Source organism: Taudactylus pleione, unplaced genomic scaffold (assembly GCF_031769625.1).
Source record: "Taudactylus pleione unplaced genomic scaffold, aTauple2 ptg000110l, whole genome shotgun sequence".
Taxonomy (NCBI): Eukaryota; Metazoa; Chordata; class Amphibia; order Anura; family Myobatrachidae; genus Taudactylus; species Taudactylus pleione.
Window position 1 is genome coordinate 2,035,617 of NW_028284512.1, and position 24,576 is coordinate 2,060,192.

General features: G+C 46.6%; 1 long non-coding RNA gene across 1 annotated transcript; it reads right to left on the reverse strand.

The window, feature by feature from the left end:
- Positions 1–491: 491 nt before the first annotated feature.
- Positions 492–19,535, reverse strand: LOC148525170 (uncharacterized). The gene is made up of 5 exons (XR_015878301.1): positions 19,447–19,535; positions 6,099–6,181; positions 4,376–4,414; positions 2,995–3,054; positions 492–545 (listed from the first exon to the last, which is right to left on the reverse strand). It is a non-coding gene; the product is annotated as an uncharacterized LOC148525170 (long non-coding RNA).
- Positions 19,536–24,576: the final 5,041 nt, after the last annotated feature.

Genomic DNA, 24,576 nt, shown 5'->3' on the forward strand with positions numbered 1-24,576 from the left:
CACTCTCACTAACTATATGGTGTGCCAGCAATCTCATTACCTGTTTAAGGTGCCAGAACTCTCACTAACTATACAGCGTGCCAATAATCTCATTACCCATACTGTGTGCCGGCACTCTCATTGCCCATACAGCATGCGGGCACTCACACTAACTATACAGCGTGCTGGCACTCTCACTAACTACACACCATGCAGGCACTCTCACTAACTACAGCGTGTGGGCACTCTCACTAACTATACAGCGTGCGGGCACTCTCACTAACTAAACAGTGTGCTGGCACTCTAACTACACAGCATGCGGGCACTCTCACTAACTATACAGTGTGCTGGCACTCTCACTAACTACACAGCATGCGGGCACTCTCACTAACTATACAGCATGCGGGCACTCTCACTAAATATAACAGAAATACAGTAATTTAAGCCATTAAGACCATTAATTGAGGCTTTTCTATCAGGACGATTGGACAATACATAGAACAAGTAAATTACCAGGAGCCACAAGGTCTTCATATGCTGCTTTATCTGGTGAAATATGCCAGGTCCTTTAAAAATAAACAGAAATATATACATATGTTCTTATTAATGAGGAAAATGGCATTAGTATTACACCAGAATAAGTATTTATGTATCTCTCAGGGTATGGGGACATATAATAATAATAATAATAATAATAATAATAAATTGATAATGAATGTTTAAACTGTAGGAGTCAAGTTCAGAAATAAACAAACATCAACAATAATAAAATATGACTATAGAACATATATAAATAAAATCAAATTTGATGCCAAAAAGAATAAGCAGCTCTAGATGCCAAGGATCAGATCCTTATAGAAGTAAAAAAAGACATTTCAAATGGTAATTACACTAAAAGAACTGATTAAAAAAAAAAAAAACACACAGTGGACAATGATGGATACAATGTATCATAGAGTCTCATGGATGGAACTTTGAGAAATTTAACCACTTGTTGCTATATCCAAATGTGATCCAAGGCACTGAATGTGGTAGATAAAATGTGTATAACTGTTTTGCGCTGACACACCAGAAATTACAAACTGCACAATCCCGTGTACGATGACGCAATGCATTGTTACATGTGGCATGGAACATCATATGAACAGCAGATAGGACAACGTGATGAATGACCATCAATAACAAACTATCAGGTGTACACACTGGGCCTGATTCTGACCCGCTCGCGTGCATGCGCGAGACCCGAATAACGACGGCCAAGCCGTCGTTAAGGGTCTCGCACCAAATGGGGCGTGCGGTCGATGGTGATTGACAGCACGCCCCCTTTGGTGGGCGTTCCGGGGGCGTGGCTGCCCAGACTGAGGCATTCCCATGGGAACGCCTACCGTCTGGGTCTGGCCCCACTGACATCACTAGTGATGTCAGTGGGAGTGCTTTTGGCTCTGATAGAGCCAAAAGCGCTCCTGGGCTTGCGGCAGCGAGACCCTACTGCAGGGTCTCGTCGCAAGCCCGATGGTCTTGACCATCACGACCATCATTTTGGCCGCTCGCTATAGCTGTGGGTGGTCACCCACAGCTATGCGAGCGGCCAGGAAGCCGCTCCAAAAAGGAGCAGGGACGGCCCTGATTCAGAGCGAGCGCTCTGTCAGAGCGTCCGGCTCTGAATCAGGGCCTCTGATCCATGCCAGAAATATCACATGATATATCATTCAGTGTGTACCCAGATTCAGTTCTACATACTCTGTCTAATTCCTATACATTCCCAACTTGAAACTTATGCTGGGTATACATTAGCTGATATGTACCCAGCACGATACCGTAGGCGTCAGGTTCCGGAGGTGACAACGGAGGCCATGCTGCATTCTATAGCATGACCCCCACTGACGATATCGCCCATCGGACCTGCAAGCATGTCTGAAGGGGGATGTCACTGATGATGCGCGAGAGCACACATCATCAGCGAAATACTGGGTACATACTGCCCGGTGTAGGCGATGCATCTTCCGATCCGCTGGATCGGACAACATATTGTCTAGTGTGTATCCGGCATTAGGGCCCCATTTATTAACAAACCTAAATACCAGCGGCATATTTTGGTAAGTATTGCAGTAATATTGCAGTAATAGGAGTATACAACTGAAATTCATCATTACTGACCTCTCCGGTAGGTCCATCAACGTCCTCCTCATCAGTGGGGTCCTCCACTCACCTGCTGGCAGCCTATCGCTGCCAGCAATGTACTTTTATGTCATGCGCATGAGTGGCGGCACTGTAATATATTATGCATTATATGGCAGTCACTGCGATACTCTCTGCATGAGATAGCAGTCCCTGCGACACTCTCTGCATTATATGGCGGGCATTATGATGTTCTCTATACATATGGCAGTTACTGCAATGTTCTCTGCATTATATGGTGGTCACTGGGAAGCTTTCTGCATTATATAACGCTCACTGCGATGTTCTCTGCATTATATGACAGGCACCGATTGTCTCTGTATTATATGGCGGTCACTGCAATGCTCTCTGAATTAAATGGTACTAATGATACCCTGTGTGCTGTGAGGCCACACCTCTTCCCCATGAGATCACACCCCTTTTTTTGTGGGCGCACATTTTCATCACGTGCAAAAATTCTCTAATTTGCATGGAGGGTGGGGGGAGGTGGCGGCATAGAATATTGTTGCACCTGGACCCCTTGGTGGGCCAGGCCGGCTATGGCTGTTGTCAGCCATAGAAGGTGCGACTTGTGCTTAAGAATTGCTTCTTTGCCCCCATTACTGCTGTGTGCACAAGTCTTTGTAAACTCTCGCTTTACACTACACTACACTACACTACACTACACATAATATACTCACATAGTACAATTACATCAATGTACAGAGACATAATAAGAAAATAATACCCACTTGTATACACAACGCAAATGATCTACATGCACAAGTGTTTGCCATGCAAGCCAGGGACTATCTGTGTTATTTATATTAAAAACATGTCTAACAAATATATACTTACCCTTTTCTCCCATCTCCATCATGAGATAAGCCTCATATGCCTCCGGGCTGGTATACTTCTCTGCAAGGAAAAATAAATTGATTACAAACACTATAATGCTGGGCATACACTGTACAATTATCTGTCAGATATCTGTCCAATCTGGCTGGTTGGAATGAAAATCTGGTAATGTATGGGAGCAAATGACAATAGAACATTTGTTCACAAACACTGGAAAACAGACAAAAGTGGATGTTCAGCCAAATTGGTTAAATAAAACAAATGTAACCAATTTGAACAATCATTTTTGGTCTGTTTTCCAGTGTTTAAACCCATATAATAGATTGTCATTTGCTTCCATACTTTACCAGGTTTTCATTCCAACCATCCAGATTGGACAGATATCTGACAGCTAATTGTACAGTGTATGCCCAACATTATTCATGTATTGTCCAGCATTGGGCTAGTGAACTATACTTCTGACTAAACTCCTACCATATCCCAAACACATGAAACACATACTTGCCTACCCTCCCGATTTGGTTGGGAGCCTCCTGAAAATCGTGTGCCGCTCCTGGCCTCTTAGGAAGGCAGGCAAGCCCCCCGGGAGCTGCTGACCCCTTCGGTCCCACTCCCCGCGATTACATTAGAATCTCCAATGAATTGCTTGATTTTGGCCACGCCCCCTGCTTCACAATGCCGGGATCATCGGCATTGTGTAACGGGGTGGGGCCAAAGTGATGCAATTGCGTGGTCACGCCCCCCGCTCCGCACACAACCGCCGGTCAAGCCCCCCGATTTTGCCGATCTGGCTGCCCTCTCCCGGAAGGGGCAGCCAAAACGTCGACATCTCTGAGGAAACATCTACCACACAGAGCGGCCTATTTATCAAATACAGTTGCAGAAAATCCCCATTTTCGGGGGATAAACACAAATACGTATTAAGTATCACCTGTATGTATGAAGGAGGAACCGCAGGAGATATCTCCGTATCTGTCATGGTCCCTCCATTTCAACAGCAATGGTGACCACTGTGCCAATCGTAGTGCTGCCCACCACAATAACACATAAAATAAGAAATGTAGGATAAATGTAATTTATTAAGTGCCAATTTTCCTGGAACAATTTGTGAGACATAATTGTAAACCGTTTTAGTGCTATATATAACAAACCAGCTGTAATGCCTGGTGTAGTCTGGCTTTTATATATATATTTTTCTCTGTCCCCCCTTCCTCTCTCCCTCTTCCCCACCTCTACACTGTCTCTGTCTATCACCGCCCCCTCACTATTTCCTGTAACACTGGTGGGAGGTACCTGCCAATGTGATGACATCATTATTATCAGCAATCAATATTTTTCTTTATAGAGATTGGAAAAACATATTTGATAAATAAAAACTCACCATGTATTTTCATGTATGCCAGCATTTCCGGGGTTGTGTCTGCAGACAAAAAATATATATAGAATTGTAACATTGTCTGTCACACATATTTGAGCGTTCAGTCACATTATTTAAAAAAAGGAAATTGTTAAAATAAAGTATAGAAATAACAGACACAGGGACATAAGGGTCCATGTACAAAGCCTTGGAGAGAGATAAAGTGGATGTAGATAAAGTACCAACCAATCAGCTCCTACCTGTCACTTTACAGGGGGAGATGTACTAAGCTCTGGAAAGTGATAAATTGGAGAGTGATAACTACCAGCCACTCAGCTCCTGCTGTGACCCTTCCAAGCCAGGTCAGGTCCCTGCCGCCTAATCGAACATAGGGGCTTTGCAGTATGGGCCCCTCATGTGCAGTACGGACCCTGATTGTCCACACACAGAGCGGCAGTAATTTACAGTCTGCTGCCATTTGGGGGCAGCAATGAACTCCGTTTCCCAAATTGGAGGCAGGCCGCCGCAGTTGGGGATGAGGGAAGAGGCCAGGATCTGCGTTGGCTGATGGAGATTTACTGGCCTCTTTCCCTCACTTAGCCGGCCAGGGAGTACTGTACGCTGATAATCTGATGCTGCGTCCGTGGATGCAGGTCGGATCATTAATGTATGCAGGAGGAGTGATGGCGTGTGTGCAACCATGCAATTCCATCCTAAGCTGAAGTCTCAAGTCAAGTTCTGATGTCAAATTGCTTTTCAAATTGACTTAGTTAAGGCCAATAATCAACAATATGTATAATAAATATCTTAAATAGTTTTATTTTTTTACTTAATTTTATAACATTTTCTTTCACCACTTTAATAATTACATAAATAGAAAGCAAAGAGCCCTTTGTGTGACAGGAAGAGCTGTTTATGAAGGTAAAAGGGCTCTTTGCACTTGATAAATAATAATTCTAAATAAATTGATTTAGAACCCTTTACTAAAATAAATTCATATAAATTAATTGTTACTTACCTTGCGATAATATACCGAATAGGCAAATCAAGCAAATAACAACGCGCATTTTCCAATCACTCTGTCGCTATCCCTCACTAATCTGAGAGTGAGGCCACAGGTCCCCATCACTGTCTCATCTCACAGGTCTGTGATGTCATAAGCCACTCAGCTCCCAAATGTCATGTTACAGGCTGTGTTTGAAAAAATGACAGTTGGGAGCTGATTGGCTGGTGGTTTATCACTCTCCAGTTTATCAGTTTTCAGAGTTTAGTACATCTGGCCCTCATTCCCTATCTCCCTATCTATCCCCATCACTCCTGGGGGGGTATGAGATGGAGAGGAGGGATTTATTACTGATATTAGATGGATGATTTCTAAGGCCTAGTATAGTGTATGCCCAATGTCCTAATCTTCCATATACGACAATATTAACCACTTGCCTGGCATGATTGTAATTTTCTGACCACACCAGGCAGTTCTTTATCTGTTCTGGATGTAAAATTTAGTCCAATCAGATAAACATGAGGGTGGCTGCAGTAAGAGAATCTTCCCACAGCTGCTGCTCTCAGAGGGACCTTCCGGTCCCTCTGCTTGCTAGCACCCTCTCCCCCTCTGTCTGCTGTGCTGCCGATCACTGCCAATCACTGCTGATCAGTCCGCAAAGCAGGACCCCCACCCAGCACCTGCAGAACTGAGCAGCCAATGGGGAAAAGTAAGTTAACCGCCACCCTCACGCCCCTGACATACCTGGTTCCTGTATCCGAGCTCAAATTGAATGTAGAGATGGTCACGATGTTTCCGATGTTCCAATGGCGGTTCCGATGATTAATCTTAAAAAAAAGTTAAGTAGTTAAAGGACGCCCAATGTATGAGATGCATTAAGAGAATCTATTATATGACTTAATTTTATTTATGACTTTTTTTTACAAGAAAACAGGGCAAGTGCAGGTCCTTCTCTCATACCCCATACACAGAGACTTATTTATACACAAAGTAATTTATTATTATTATTATTATTATCCTTTATTTATATGGCGCCACAAGGGTTCCGCAGCGCCTTACATAGTACATAAACATAGTGCATAGACATAGTACATAAACAGTTGAGCAGAACAAGAAAACAGTGTCATACAGTTTAAGACACTACAAGACAAGTACATGGTATATAAACTAGGGGTGTGTATCGGCCACTTTTCGTGTTTTGTGTTTTGGTTTTGGATCTGGATCTTTCTTCGTGTTTTGGATCTGGATTGGTTTTGCCAAAACCACCCTTCCGTGTTTTGGGTTCTGGGTTTTGTGTTTTGGATCTGTATTTTTTTGAAAAAAAGCATAAAAACAGCTAAAATCACAGAATTTGTGGGTTTTTCTGCTCCTATGCTATTATTAACCTCAATAACCTTAATTTCCACTCATTTCCAGTCTATTCTGAACACCTCACACCTCACAATAGTGTTTTTATGTCCAAAAGGTTGCACCGAGGTAGCTGGATGACTATGCTAAGCGACACGAGTGGGCGGCACAAACACGTGACCCATCTAGGCGTGAAACTGCAGTGGCAGACAGGATGGCAGTTTGAAAAACTAGGCCCCAAACTGTACATAATGCAAAGAAAAAAAAGAAGTGCAAGATGGAATTGTCCTTGGGCCCTCCCACCCACCCTTATGTTGTATAAACAGGACATGCACACTTTAACAAACCAATCATTTCAGCGCCAGGGTTTGCCACACAACTGTGGCTGAAATGATTGGTTCGTTTGGGCCCCCACAAAACAAACTGGCAATTAATGTGTCCCTGCACAAACTGGCTCTACGGAGGCAAGATGTCATCCTCATCCTCCTCATCCACCGATTCCTCACCCTCTTCAGTGTGTACATCCTCATCCTCACAAAGTATTAACTCGTCCCCACTTGAATCCACCACCACAGGTCCCTCTGTACCTTCTGGAGGCTGGTCTCCCTGGAAGAGCTGATAATTCATTTTGATGAACATCATCTTCTCCACATTCTGTGGAAGCAACCTCCTACGCCTTTCGCTGACAAGGTTCCCGGCTGCACTAAACACTCTTTCGGAGTACACACTGGAGGGGGGGCAACTCAGGTAAAATAGAGCCAGTTTGTACAGGGGCCTCCAAATTGCCTCTTTTTCCTGCCAGTACAGGTATGGACTGTCTGACATGCCTACTTGGATGCTGTCACCGATGTAATCCTCCACCATTCTGTCAATGGTGACAGTATCATATGCAGTGACAGTAGACATGTCAGAAATTGTTGCCAGGTCCTTCAGTCCAGACCAGATGTCCAAACTTGGTCCTGCCTGCCATGCATCACCGCCAGCGGGTTGCTTAGGATACCTAAGTTTTTTCCTGGCAGCCCCAGTTGCGGGAGAAAATGAAGAAGGAGCCGTTGACGTGTCACGTTCCGCTTTAGCTGACAGTGTGTTCACCAGCAGGTCTTTGCACCTCTGCAGGCTTGTGTCGGCCGGAAAGAGAGACACCAAATAGGCTTTAAACCTAGGATCGAGCACGGTGGCCAAAATGTAGTGGTCTGATTTCAACAGATTGACCACCCTGGAATCCTGGCAAAGCGAATGAAGGGCTTCATCCACAAGTCCCACATGCCGAGCGGAATCGCTCCGTCTTAGCTCCTCCTTCACTTTCTCCAGCTGCTTCTGCAAAAGCCTGATGAGGGGAATGACCTGACTCAAGCTGGCAGTGTCTGAACTGACTTCACGTGTGGCAAGTTCGAAGGGCTGGAGAACCTTGCACAACACGGAAATCATTCTCCACTGCGCTTGAGTCAGGTGCATACCCCCTCCTTTGCCTATGTCATAGGTGGATGTATAGGCTTGTATGGCCTTTTGCTGCTCCTCCATCCTCTGAAGCATATAGAGGGTTGAGTTCCACCGCGTCACAACCTCTTGCTTCAGGTGATGGCGGGGCAGGTTCAAGAGTGTTTGCTGGCGCTCCAGTCTTCGGCACGCAGTCGCTGAATGGCGAAAGTGGCCAGAAATTTTTCGGGCCACCCAAAGCGTCTCCTGCACGCCCCTGTCGCTTTTCAGAAAATTCTGCACCACCAAGTTTATTGTGTGAGCAAAACATGGGACGTGCTGGAATTTGCCCAGATGTAATGCCCGCACAATATTGGTGGCGTTGTCAGATATCACAAATCCCCAGGAGAGTCTAAGTGGGGTAAGCCACTGGGCGATGATTTCCCTCAGTTTCTCTAAGAGGTTGTCGGCGGTGTGCCTCTTACTGAAACCGGTGATACACAGCGTAGCCTGCCTTGTAACGAGCTGGCGTTTCTGAGATGCTGCTACTGGTGACGCTGCTGCTGTTGCTGCGTAAGGTGATACATCTACCCAGTGGGCTGTCACAGTCATATAGTCCTTAGTCTGCCCTGTTCCACTTGTCCACATGTCCGTGGTTAAGTGGACATTGTGTACAACGGCATTTTTCAGGACACTGAGGACACTTTTTCTGACGTTTCTGTACAGTCTCGGTATCGCCTGCCTAGTGAAGTGGAATCTAGACGGGATTTGGAACCGGGGACACACTACCTCCATCAATTGTCTAAATCCCACTGCACTAATGGCGGATACCGGACGCACGTCTAACACCAACATAGCAGTCAAGGCCTCAGTTATACGTTTTGCTTCAGGATGACTGCTGTCGTACTTCATCCTCCTCGCTAAGGACTGTTGGAGGGTCAATTGTTTAGTAAAAGTAGTGGTGTTCCTACTTCCTCTCTGGGATGATGAACGACTCCCAGCAGCAGCAACAGCAGCAGCGGCAGCAGTAGGCGTAGCAATGCAGGATCCTCCAGAGGAATCCCGGATAGGAGAGTCAGTCATGCCAGTGACATGGCCTGCAGGACTACTTCCGATCCTGACTAAGGAGGAAATTGACGAGGAGGGAGTTGACGGTGTGGTTTGCAGGCGCTTGGATACAACAGGACAACGGGATTTAGGTGTCCCTGGACTGCTTACGGTCTTAGCCAAAGTTTCTGAACTTGACAGTAACTTTTTATGAACGCGCTGCAGGTGCCGTATAAGGGAGGATGTTCCTAGGTGGTTGACGTCCCTACCCCTACTTATTTCACCTTTACATATGGTACATATGGCAAGACAGTTGTTGTCCGGATTTGGATAGAAATATTGCCAGACCAAAGAGGTGGAATGTTTGGTCTTCTGCCCAGGCATGACCGTGATGGGCTTTTTCATCCCACGGACAACAACTGTCTCCCCCGGAGCCTGATTTAAACAAACCACATCACCATCAGAATCCTCCTCGCCAACTTCCTCCTCAGCGCCAGCTACACCAGTATCCTCATCCTGTTGTACTTCAACAGTGACATCTTCAATTTGCATATCAGCAAGTGGACTGTGGGTGCTCCTTTCAGCACTTGCAGGGGGCGTGCAAATGGTGGAAAGAGCCACCTCTTCCCGTCCAGTGCTGGGAAGGTCAGGCATCGCAACCACCACCACACTTGGACTCTCCTTGGGGATTTGTGATATCTTCTTAGAAAGCACAGTTCTTCGCTGTGCTTTTGCCAGCTTAACTCTTGATTTTTTTAGTGGGAGGAGGGCTTCCATCGTCATGTGAAGCTGAACCACTAGTCATGAACATACTAGGGATCGACCTTAGCCGTTCCTTGCCACTCCGTGTCGTAAATGGCATATTGGCAAGTTTACGTTTCTCTTCAGCTGATTTAAATGTCTTTTTCAAGGTCATTTTCCTGAACTTTGCCATTTGGGATTGTATGTGCCCTCTACTATGACATTGGGCATCGGCCTTGGCAGACGACGTTGATGGCATGTTATCGTCTATGTCATGACTAGTGGCAGCAGCTTCAGCACTAGGAGGAAGTGGTTCTTGATCTTTCTCTATTTTATTTTTATCGGAGAAAGTTTGGTCCTCCATTTATGTTATATCGATTTGATATATACGTGCAGTTAAACACAGAAAATAATTTTTTTTTTGGTTTGGACTGGAGTGTAATTTGGGGGTTACAGCACCCTTTAACGGTCAAGCCAGCCGGCCCTTATGACACAGGCGCACTCTTGGCACTACTTTGTTGATGCACGTGCGGCTACTGCGCACACAATTCACAAACACAGAAAATAATTTTTTTTTTGGTTTGGACTGGAGTGTACTTTGGGGGTTACAGCACCCTTTAACGGTCAAGCCAGCCGGCCCTTTACTTATGACACAGGCGCACGCTTGGCACTACTTTGTTGATGCACGTGCGGCTACTGCGCACACAATTCACAAACACAGAAAATAATTTTTTTTTTGGTTTGGACTGGAGTGTACTTTGGGGGTTACAGCACCCTTAACGGTCAAGCCAGCCGGCCCTTTACTTATGACACAGGCGCACGCTTGGCACTACTTTGTTGATGCACGTGCGGCTACTGCGCACACAATTCACAAACACAGAAAATAATTTTTTTTTTGGTTTGGACTGGAGTGTACTTTCGGGGGTTACAGCACCCTTAACGGTCAAGCCAGCCGGCCCTTTACTTATGACACAGGCGCACGCTTGGCACTACTTTGTTGATGCACGTGCGGCTACTGCGCACACAATTCACAAACACAGAAAATAATTTTTTTTTTGGTTTGGACTGGAGTGTACTTTCGGGGGTTACAGCACCCTTAACGGTCAAGCCAGCCGGCCCTTTACTTATGACACAGGCGCACGCTTGGCACTACTTTGTTGATGCACGTGCGGCTACTGCGCACACAATTCACAAACACAGAAAATAATTTTTTTTTTGGTTTGGACTGGAGTGTACTTTCGGGGGTTACAGCACCCTTAACGGTCAAGCCAGCCGGCCCTTTACTTATGACACAGGCGCACGCTTGGCACTACTTTGTTGATGCACGTGCGGCTACTGCGCACACAATTCACAAACACAGAAAATATATTATTTTTTTAGCACTTGGGGGGAGCACCCCTGATGGACAGAGCACCCCCTGGACAACACTGCAGCACTCCTTTAGGACTGGGACACTGCACAGGACTTTGGAGTGGACACAGCCCCTATGGAGAACTGACTGCACAACACAGTCCAGCCAGCCCCTATGGACTTTGAAGTAGTGGACACAGCCCCTATTAACAACAGCAGCACAGCACAACACAGCCAGCCCCTATGGACTTTGAAGTAGTGGACAACAGCAGCACTACACTACACTACACTACACAGCCCTAACTCCCACCCTCCCTCTTCACTGTCCACAGCCGAGTGAGAAAATGGCGCCGACGTGGGTACCTTATATAGGATCCAAAACCCGCGAGACTCGGAAGGCGGGATGATGACGTTTTGCCTCGATTTCAGATCCGAGTCAGGCGGGAAAAGTCGAGCCTGATTCGGATCGGACTCGGATCGGGGGGGCTCGGGGGGGTTCGGATTTCAGAAATCCGAACCCGCTCACCCCTAATATAAACACTGCTGCAACAGAAGCAGGATGGCAAAAGTCACGGGTTAGGTGCTTTTGAGTATAGAGCAGATAATATAAGTAAAGAAAGGATAAGCACAAGAGGAAAGAGGGCCCTGCTCGTGAGAGCTTACATTCTAGAGGGGATGGGCAAACAGACAGGGGTGACACGGATGGGGTAGACAGTGAGCGTGGGACAGAGGGTTAGGATGACAGATGGCTGGATTCCTATTTTACAGTATGTGTGGAAGTCATTTGAATTAAGATTTATGCCACTGACATTCTACTTTAAGAGGCAGTTTTTGTAGGTGTCTGTGGAAAGCCATGGCTGTTATATCAGTTTACGTGAAGTCTGACAGGTAGCTGAAGCCACTTCATCAAGGGCTATTTAGAGAGTTTGGTTAACGTATAAACCAGCAGTCTCAGGTAAATGTAGAAATTGGTAAAAGTTGTTATTGTAAAGAGATGTTCAGATGTAAAATAATAAGTTGTGATCAAGTGTGAATTCTATAAGGCACATTTATTGATTTGGAGGGTGATGGGAGACATGTGAGGTTTGCAGGATATTTATTCCATAGTATATCCGCTGTCCGTGTGTGGGGCCTGGATTTGGTGATATGTCACCAGATAATAAAAGCAGAAGAATGGAGAAGTAGATATAGTTATAGGTGTGTAAAAAAATTTTATAGTGACACAATGAGGTTGTAATAGTCAATTTTTGATGTAAAGAAATCTCATTAGTTTTTAGAGGAGGTGAGTGACTCAATAGGGCGGCAGTGTGCCCAGAGAGGTGAGATGCAGGGAGAGTTAGGGATGTTATATCCTTAGAGAAAATACAAAGGAGGGAGTTGAAAAAAAGAAATGTGTACTACATGGTGAGTTTTAGGTTTGTTTTTTTTAGACAAATTTTAAAGTAATCAGTATCTTAATCTGAAATTACCTTAGATGTTGGTCAATATTTGTTCAACTGTTTGATTAACTGTTATGTAATCACACTTTGTGCATTTAACACTTGGTGTTTTTAACCCCAGCTGCCCCTAGACTGAATATAAGGAGTGGTATCCCTTGATTAAGACAGGCTACAACTGACTCAATTGGCCTGCTGATCAAAGGAGATAACTTGCTCAGTAATCATTTATGTTTCATAAGGCATCCTATAGATAAATACCCCATACATACATACATACATACATACATACATACATACCTTACATACCATACTTGCCTACTTTTGAAAAAGCATTTCAGGTAGATTGTGAAAGCAGCACCTATGAGCACGTTTTAAAGTTTTAACAGCTTCATAATGTGGGTAATGTGCAATCAGGGAGAGTAGGCAAGTGTGATACATGCATACATACATACATACATACCTGCCTACCTTACATCAGGGGCAGACTGGGATGGAAAACCAGCCCGGGAAATTATTGAAAGCAGCACTCAATGGGTGGGTCTATTGAGGGGGCGGGGTCTGTGGAGGGGGCGGTATACTGCCTTCTCATAGGGCCTGATTCTGAGTCGGAGGCAGTCGTGGCCTTCCTGGTGCCTTTTTCTGTATTTGCTCCTGTGACTTTATGCTAATGATACTACAATGCTCTTCCCTGGTGTACATTCCAATGTGCAAGGACTGTGGTGCCCACTATCAGACTCTACAGACGCAGCAATCATGCTTTATGCGTATTTATACTCCACCATCGGTCGCACCATTGAAACTTGCATAAGCCCTATGCTACAAGGTGCAGATTATACATCTGAGTTTAGCCTCCAATGTGAGTGATTCAGCTTCTCTATACATAACCACTTTCGGCAACCCGCCCGTGTCACTCCAAATACATGTCCATACTATGCTCCATCTGGCTAGCCAATCCCCTGTAACCTCCCAGGAATGCCCAGCACATTTCTAATACATTAAATATGTACTGCGACTCTGGGCCTGATTCAGAGCCGCTCGTAAACGGCCGCTCGTTCGCTCTGAGCGATGTTCGCACAACTGCGCATGCATATGGTTCGCAATGCGCATGCGCAAACCAGTCATTGCGGTCGGAAATCGTGCGCTCGTAAAACAATGAGGGGCTGCTAATTTGATTGACAGAATGTACCGTTTGTGGGTGGTAACAGGGGAAGGTGCTTGAAAACGGGGGAGTGGAGTTCCGAACGCAGGCGTGCCTAACGGTCAAAACAGCGTTTAATGGGAGTGCATAATTAGTAAAGGAGCTTCATCGACAACGTCACTTGGTTGTCTTTTAGCCTGAACTGCTCGCAATGAAAGCGGGAAGTAAATCCTACCACAAGCACTGCGAGCAGTTCAGATGCCTTTCGATTTTCCCGATTAATCTGATAAATAACAGAGATGACGTGTGATGCGAACGGCAAAGGGGCGTCTTTACAAAATAGCAAGCGCATTTTTTGGACGCTCACTCAGACATAGAGGCGTCAACACACCACAAAGAGCGAGCGCTCAATTTAAATATCCGGCCCCTTTTTGAGAACGAGCGTCCGCAAATAGTGTCCGGGTCTGAATCAGGCCCTCTGTACGAACACCAACAGCATGTATGTGCGGTGCAACTCAGACACAGCAGATGAAAACATCACTCCACTGTTTCTGACTCAGAATAAGGCCCATAGTGTTTTATATTATGCCATAGCAGCGCTTGCTATATAACATGTATAGTTACATAATGCCAATCCCTTTATAGCTGCGGATTATAAAAACATTCAGAGGTGCAATAAATAGAAAATAGCTGAGACACGTCCCCCAAACAGTCACAACATGCCTAGGCTTACTCGCCATCCCCCGTTACCTCCCACAAGTGCCCCATCTATCAATCACTCTGCATTTAAGGCCTCACTGCAACCACCGTCAGTTACATATTACATTGCAGTATACACAGCCCACCCATACTACCCCTCAGTACACACAGCAACCCCCATATTACATTATAGTATACACAGCCCTCCATACTACCCCTCAGTACAGACAGCAACCCCCATATTACATTATAGTATACACAGCCCTACTATACTACCCCTCAGTACACACAGCAACCCCATATTACATTGTAATATACACAGCCCCCCCATACTACCTCTCAGAACACACAGCAACCCCATATTACATTGTAGTATACACAACCATCCTTTACTACCCCTCAGTACACACAGCAACCCCATATTACATTGTAATATACATAGCCCTCCTATACTACCCCTCAGATCACACAGCAACCCCATATTATATTGTAATAAACACAGCCCTCCTATACTACCCCTCAGACCACACAGCAACCCCATATTACATTGTAATATACACAGCCCTCCTATACTACCCCTCAGACCACACAGCAACCCCATATTACATTGTAATATACACAGCCCTCCTATACTGCCGCTCAGTACACACAGCAACCCCATATTACATTGCAGTATACACAGCCCCCCCATACTACCCCTTAGTACACACAGCAACCCCCATATTACATTATAGTATACACAGCCCTACTATACTACCCCTCAGTACACACAGCAACCCTATATTACATTGTAATATACACAGCCCCCCCATACTACCCCTCAGTACGCACAGCAACCCCATATTACATTATAGTATACACAACCATCCTTTACTACCCCTCAGTACACACAGCAACCCCATATTACATTGTAATATACACAGCCCTCCTATACTACCCCTCAGTACACACAGCAACCCCATATTACATTGTAATATACACAGCCCTCCTAGACTACCTCTCAGTACACACAGCAACCCCATATTACATTGTAGTATACACAGCCCTCCTAGACTACCCCTTAGTACACACAGAAACCCCATATTACATTGTAGTATACACAGCCCTCCTAGACTACCCCTCAGTACACACAACAACCCCATATTACATTGTAGAATACACAGCCCTCCTATACTACCCCTTAGTACACACAGCCCCCATACTACCCCTCAGGATACAAAGCCCCCATACTACCCCTTAGTACACACAGCCCCCATACTACCCCTCAGGATACAAAGCCCCCATACTACCCCTTAGTACACACAGCCCCCATACTCCCCCTCATTATACACAGTCCCCATACTACCACTCAGGATACATAGCCCCCATTCTACCACTCAGTATACAGAGCCCCCATACTCCCCCTCATTATACACAGTCCCCATACTATCACTCAATATACACAGTCCCCATACTAGCACCTATACTACCCCTCAGTATACACAGCCCCCCATACTAACTCTTAGAATACACAGCCCCCATACTAACTCTCAGAATATACAGCTCCCCATACTAATCATCAGTATACATAGCCCCTCCATACTACCCTCTGCATTCACAGCCCCCAATACTACCACTCAGTATATAGACCCCCCCATACTACCCCTCAGTATACACAGCCCCCATACTAACTCTCAGAATACACAGCCCCCCCATATTACCCCTCTGTATACACAGCAACCCCATATTACATTGTAATATACACAGCCCTCCTATACTACCCCTCAGTACACACAGCAACCCCATATTACATTGTAATATACACAGCCCTCCTATACTACCCCTCAGTACACACAGCAACCCCATATTACATTGTAATATACACAGCCCTCCTATACTACCCCTCAGACCACACAGCAACCCCATATTACATTGTAATATACACAGCCCTCCTATACTAAACATCAGACCACACAGCAACCCCATATTACATTGTAATATATACACAGCCCTCCTATACTACCGCTCAGTACACACAGCAACCCCCATATTACATTGTAATATACACAGCCCTCCTATACTACCCCTCAGACCACACAGCAACCCCATATTACATTGTAATATACACAGCCCTCCTATACTAAACATCAGACCACACAGCAACCCCATATTACATTGTAATATACACAGCCCTCCTATACTAAACATCAGACCACACAGCAACCCCATATTACATTGTAATATATACACAGCCCTCCTATACTACCGCTCAGTACACACAGCAACCCCCATATTACATTGTAATATACACAGCCCTCCTATACTACCCCTCAGACCACACAGCAACCCCATATTACATTGTAATATACACAGCCCTCCTATACTACCCCTCAGTACACACAGCAACCCCATATTACATTGTAATATACACAGCCCTCCTATACTACCCCTCAGTACACACAGCAACCCCCATATTACATTGTAATATACACAGCCCTCCTATACTACCCCTCAGACCACACAGCAACCCCATATTACATTGTAATATACACAGCCCTCCTATACTAAACATCAGACCACACAGCAACCCCATATTACATTGTAATATATACACAGCCCTCCTATACTACCGCTCAGTACACACAGCAACCCCCATATTACATTGTAATATACACAGCCCTCCTATACTACCCCTCAGACCACACAGCAACCCCATATTACATTGTAATATACACAGCCCTCCTATACTACCCCTCAGTACACACAGCAACCCCATATTACATTGTAATATACACAGCCCTCCTATACTACCCCTCAGTACACACAGCAACCCCCATATTACATTGTAATATACACAGCCCTCCTATACTACCCCTCAGACCACACAGCAACCCCATATTACATTGTAATATACACAGCCCTTTTATACTACCCCTCAGACCACACAGCAACCCCATATTACATTGTAATATACACAGCCCTCCTATACTACCGCTCAGTACACACAGCAACCCCATATTACATTGCTGTATACACAGCCCCCCCATACTACCCCTTAGTACACACAGCAACCCCCATATTACATTATAGTATACACAGCCCTACTATACTACCCTTCAGTACACACAGCAACCCTATATTACATTGTAATATACACAGCCCCCCCATACTACCCCTCAGTACACACAGCAACCCCATATTACATTGTAGTATACACAACCATCCTTTAATACCCCTCAGTACACACAGCAACCCCATATTACATTGTAATATACACAGCCCTCCTATACTACCCCTCATTACACACAGCAACCCCCATATTACATTGTAGTATACACAGCCCTCCTATACTACCCCTCAGTACACACAGCAACCCCCACATTACATTGTAATATACACAGCCCTCCTATACTACCCCATATTACATTGTAATATACACAGCCCTCCCATACTACCCCTCAGACCACACAGCAACCCCATATTACATTGTAATATACACAGCCCTCCTATACTACCTCTCAGTACACACAGCAACCCCATATTACATTGTAGTATACACAACCCTCCTAGACTACCCCTCAGTACACACAGCAACCCCATATTACATTGGAGTATACACAGCCCTCCTAGACTACCCCTCAGTACACACAACAACCCCATATTACATTGTAGTATACACAGCCCTCCTATACTACCCCTTAGTATACACAGCCCCCATACTACCCCTCAGGATACAAAGCCCCCATACTACCCCTTAGTACACACAGCCCCCATACTACCCCTCAGGATACAAAGCCCCCATACTACCCCTTAGTACACACAGCCCCCATGCTCCCCCTCATTATACACAGTCTCCATACTACCACTCAGGATACATAGCCCCCATACTACCACTCAGTATACACACCCCCCATACTCCCACTCATTATACACAGTCCCCATACTACCACTCAGTATACATCGTCCCCATACTACCCCTCAGTATACACAGACCCCCATACTAACTCTCAGAATATACAGCTCCCCATACTAATCATCAGTATACATAGCCCCTCCATACTACCCTCTGTATTCACAGCCCCCAATACTACCACTCAGTATATAGACCCCCCCATACTTCCCCTCAGTATACACAGCCCCTATACTAACTCTCAGAATACACAGCCCCCCCATATTACCCTTCTGTATACACAGCCCCCTATACTACCCCTCAGTACACACAACAACCCCATATTACATTGTAATATACACAGCCCTCCTATACTACCTCTCAGTACACACAGCAACCCCATATTACATTGTAGTATACACAACCCTCCTAGACTACCCTTCAGTACACACAACAACCCCATATTACATTGTAGTATACACAGCCCTCCTATACTACCCCTTAGTACACACAGCCCCGATACTACCCCTCAGGATACAAAGCCCCCATACTACCCCTTAGTACACACAGCCCCCATACTACCCCTCAGGATACAAAGCCCCCATACTACCCCTTAGTACACACAGCCCCCATACTTCCCCTCATTATACACAGTCCCCATACTACCACTCAGGATACATAGCCCCCATACTACCACTCAGTATACACACCCCCCATACTCCCCCTCATTATACACATTCCCCATACTAGCACCCATACTACCCCCCATACAGCCCCCCATACTAACTCTTAGAATACACAGCCCCCCATACTAACTCTCGGAATATACAGCTCCCCATACTAATCATCAGTATACATAGCCCCTCCAAACTACCCTCTGTATTCACAGCCCCCAATACTACCACTCAGTATATAGACCCCCCCATACTACCCCTCAGTATACACAGCCCCCATACTAACTCTCAGAATACACAGCCCCCCCATATTACCCCTCTGTATACACAGCCCCCTATACTACCCCTCACTATACTCAAACCCCCATGGTACCTGCTTTTCTTCCAGTACAGAGAAGCAGCAGGGAGCCAGGACAGTGTGATGAGTGAAGGAAGCACAGACACAGGTTGCCCAGAGACAGTTCAACTTCATGCGAGCCTGAGAGGAGCAGGAACAGGAAGAGGAGGTTGGGGCTGATACACATCTCAGAGAGATGGGGGAGGGGCCAGTGTGCTGTCCATGCTGCTGCAGTTATGCATGATTAGTTTGCGGGTGGCACAGCTGACCAGCTGCACCGCCGGCTATTCTAATTCAGGCCTGCCTGCTGTAATGTGCTTCTGCTCATGTGCAGAAGCTCTGAATGCTGCCTGATCGCAGCAGTCCAGAGTCAGCCCACGCGGTAAAGATAGGGGTAGGGAGGGACTGGGAGCCCAGCCCAGCGGGAACTATCCCGGCTTCCCGGCGGCCCAATCCGCCCCTGCCTTACATACATACCTTACATACATACAGGGACGTAGGCAGGGCGATTCCACCTGAGTGAGAGCTCTGGCCGATGAATTTGGAAAAGGGCGCCTTGAAGTTGGACTCTTGAAACAGTAGTCAAATAGCTGACAGCCTGCTGGGTCCATGTCCAGCCTGCCAGGTGTTGTGGAAGTGTGCATACAGAGCAGCAGCAGCTCCAGTCCTGCCATCCCGCTGTGTGACTCTGTGGTAGGTATGGCCATCGACCATCAATGATTCATAATGGTTTCCCTCAATCAATGTAAAAGCATAACCGAATGGTTCTGTTTTTGTTTTATTTTCCAAATGCCGAGACACGGAGCATTGCTCCACCCCCAGCACCAGTGAAGCCCCACCCCTATGTTCCAATTGGCCCAGTCAGTCAAAAGACAGGGTTGACCATCGATGGCTGGCGAAACAATTGATGGTCATACAGTGAATAGTTTGTAACCATCAATGGCTTCTCCACCGATTTCCATCCCTACTCCGTGGCCAGTGGAGCTTGTGCTGATCCCTGATTTTTTGAGCTTAGCACATGCTCATCTGACCCCAGCAGAGGGTGGGGCTACAGCATAATGTCGACATCAGGGGTATGTTTATAGTAGAGAGTATTTTTTTCCCTTCATGCTAAGGACCTGGAAGTGACATGCATTGAGGGCGGAAGTGCGGTTTCATGCCCATAAAATCCCTAAAGAATAAACTTGTCCCCTTGCATGCTTGCTTTGCTCACCACTCTTTGGGCACAGTTTTTTCACAACGCTCACCACAAGATTATATTCCCCCTCTATGTCCACATACATACCTCCCAACATGACCCTCTCCAGGAGGGACACAATGCTCTGGTCCTGGACTTCCCTGGTAATTTATTATTGGTGGAGGTTTCAGAGGCGGGGCTGCAGTACAGTCCAAAATTCAAATAGGGGAGTCACACCAACTGCCAGTGAGTCCCAGCCAGTGACGTTTGGCAGCGTGTGAAATGACAGTTGGTGTGGCTCCCCTATATGACTTTTGAACTGCCCCACCTCTTCCCAGGGAAGTCCAGGACCAGAGCATTGTGTCCCTCCTGGAGAGGGTCATGTTGGGAGGTATGTATGTGGATGGTAGGAAATGATGTTGGACAGTCGCTGATGACATCAGGGTCTTCTCTGTGAAGCACATCTAGGCACTACCATATGTTTATCCTGTGACATGGAGGAAGAAGCTGTCAGGTCCACATAAAGGTGAGAGAGGTACCCCAGTTATGCCAATGTCCTTCCCTGCCTGTATGTGTCTATGTGTGACCCTCCCTGCCTGTATGTGTGACCCTCCCTGCCTGTATGTGTGACCCTCCCTACCTGTATGTGTTTATGTGTGACCCTCCCTGCCTGTATGTGTGACCCTCCCTACCTGTATGTGTGACCCTCCCTGCCTGTATGTGTCTATGTGTGACCCTCCCTGCCTGTATGTGTGACCCTCCTTGCCTGTATGTGTTTATGTGTGACCCTCCCTGCCTGTATGTGTGACCCTCCCTGCCTGTATGTGTCTATGTGTGACCCTCCCTGCCTGTATGTGTCTATGTGTGACCCTCCCTGCCTGTATGTGTGACCCTCCCTGCCTGTATGTGGCTATGTGTGACCCTCCCTGCCTGTATGTGTGACCTTCCCTGTATGTGTCTATGTGTGACCCTTCCTGCCTGTATGTGTGACCCTCCCTGCCTGTATGTGGCTATGTGTGACCCTCCCTGCCTGTATGTGTAACCTTCCCTGTATGTGTCTATGTGTGACCCTTCCTGCCTGTATGTGTGACCCTCCCTACCTGTATGTGTGACCCTCCCTGCCTGTATGTGTCTATGTGTGACCCTCCCTGCCTGTATGTGTGACCCTCCCTGCCTGTATGTGTCTATGTGTGACCCTCCCTGCCTGTATGTGTGACCCTCCTTGCCTGTATGTGTTTATGTGTGACCCTCCCTGCCTGTATGTGTCTATGTGTGACCCTCCCTGCCTGTATGTGTCTATGTGTGACCCTCCCTGCCTGTATGTGTGACCCTCCCTGCCTGTATGTGGCTATGTGTGACCCTCCCTGCCTGTATGTGTGACCTTCCCTGTATGTGTCTATGTGTGACCCTCCCTGCCTGTATGTGTGACCCTCCCTGCCTGTATGTGGCTATGTGTGACCCTCCCTGCCTGTATGTGTGACCTTCCCTGTATGTGTCTATGTGTGACCCTTCCTGCCTGTATGTGTGACCCTCCCTACCTGTATGTGTGACCCTCCCTGCCTGTATGTGTCTATGTGTGACCCTCCCTGCCTGTATGTGTGACCCTCCTTGCCTGTATGTGTTTATGTGTGACCCTCCCTGCCTGTATGTGTGACCCTCCCTGCCTGTATGTGTCTATGTGTGACCCTCCCTGCCTGTATGTGTCTATGTGTGACCCTCCCTGCCTGTATATGTGACCCTCCCTGCCTGTATGTGTCTATGTGTGACCCTCCCTGCCTGTATGTGTGACCCTCCCTGCCTGTATGTGGCTATGTGTGACCCTCCCTGCCTGTATGTGTGCCCTTCCCTGTATGTGTCTATGTGTGACCCTCCCTGCCTGTATGTGTGACCCTCCCTGTCTGTATGTGTGACCCTGCCTGCCTGTATGTGTCTATGTGTGACCCTCCCTGCCTGTATGTGTGACCCTCCCTGCCTGTATGTGTCTATGTGTGACCCTCCCTGTCTGTATGTGTGACCCTCCCTGCCTGTATGTGTGACCCTCCCTGCCTGTATGTGTGACCCTCCCTGCCTGTATGTGTCTATGTGTGACCCTCCCTGCCTGTATGTGTGACCCTCCCTGTGTGTGTCTATGTGTGACCCTCCCTGCCTGTATGTGTGACCCTCCCTGCCTGTATGTGTGACCCTCCCTTCCTGTATGTGTGACCCTCCCTGCCTGTATGTGGCTATGTGTGACCCTCCCTGCCTGTATGTGTGCCCTTCCCTGTATGTGTCTATGTGTGACCCTCCCTGCCTGTATGTGTGACCCTGCCTGCCTGTATGTGTCTATGTGTGACCCTCCCTGCCTGTATGTGTGACCCTCCCTACCTGTATGTGTGACCCTCCCTGCCTGTATGTGTCTATGTGTGACCCTCCCTGCCTGTATGTGTGACCCTCCCTGCCTGTATGTATGACCCTCCCTGCCTGTATGTGTGACCCTCCCTGCCTGTATGTGTCTATGTGTGACCCTCCCTGCCTGTATGAGTGACCCTCCCTGTATGTGTCTATGTGTGACCCTCCCTGCCTGTATGTGTGACCCTCCCTGCCTGTATGTGTGACCCTCCCTGCCTGTATCTGTCTATGTGTGACCCTCCCTGCCTGTATGTGTCTAGGTGTGATCCTCCCTGCCTGTATGTGTAGATGTGTCTAAGCGCTAAGGGCTCATTTATTAACATTATTTTTACTAAAATAAAGTGAAAAAGGATATTTTCATACACTTTTCACATTATTTTAGTATTACCTAAATTTACTAAAAGGCAATTGGAATAGAATTCGTAAAATTCTACTCTTAGCCCTACTTATCACATATAATTAGTAAGCAGATCACATTTCCCATAATTATAATGGGAAATGTGATCTGGCCAAAGTTACTAATAATAAAATGTGAAAAAATGCCGGGGGAAGCCCTGTGATAATAATGCCACCTGGAGATGGCGTTATCAAGGGTTTCCCCCGGTTCCCCGGCTGGTCAGCGCATACGCGGTAACTTGTCACTGTATTTTTTCTGAAAAATACAGTGATAAGGCTGCGGTGGGGATTTGCAGGGACAGAGCTTCATCACAAGCCCTCTGATTTTGCCTGAACTCCCAATGCGAATTCAGGCCCTGATACAGAGCCAGAGTAAATATGGTCTTATGTGTGACCTTCCCTGTCTGTATGTGTGACCCTCCCTGTATGTGTCTCCCTGTCTGTATGTGTGTATGTGTCTATTTGTGACCCCCCCTGCCTATATGTGTGACCCTCCCTGTATGTGTCTATGTGTGACCCTCCCTGCCTGTATGTGTGACCCTCCCTGTCTTTATGTGTGACCCTCCCTGTCTGTATGTGACCCTGCCTGTATGTGTGTATGTATATTTATTTATATATATATATATATATATATATGTGTGTGTGTGCGCTTGTAAGTATGTATGTATGTACCCTACCTGTGTGTGTGTGTGTATATATATATATATATATATATATATATATACTGTATGTATTCCAATTAGGGGTGAGCGGGTTCGGATTTCTGAAATCCGAACCCCCCCGAGCCTCCCGATCCGAGTCCGATCCGAATCAGGCTCGACTTTTCCCGCCTGACTCGGATCTGAAATCGAGGCAAAACGTCATCATCCCGCCTTCCGAGTCTCGCGGGTTTTGGATCCTATATAAGGTACCCGCGTCGGCGCCATTTTCTCACTCGGCTGTGGACAGTGAAGAGGGAGGGTGGGAGTTAGGGCTGTGTAGTGTAGTGTAGTGTAGTGCTGCTGTTGTCCACTACTTCAAAGTCCATAGGGGCTGGCTGTGTTGTGCTGTGCTGCTGTTGTTAATAGGGGCTGTGTCCACTACTTCAAAGTCCATAGGGGCTGGCTGGACTGTGTTGTGCAGTCAGTTCTCCATAGGGGCTGTGTCCACTCCAAAGTCCTGTGAAGTGTCCCAGTCCTAAAGGGGTGCTGTAGTGTTGTCCAGGG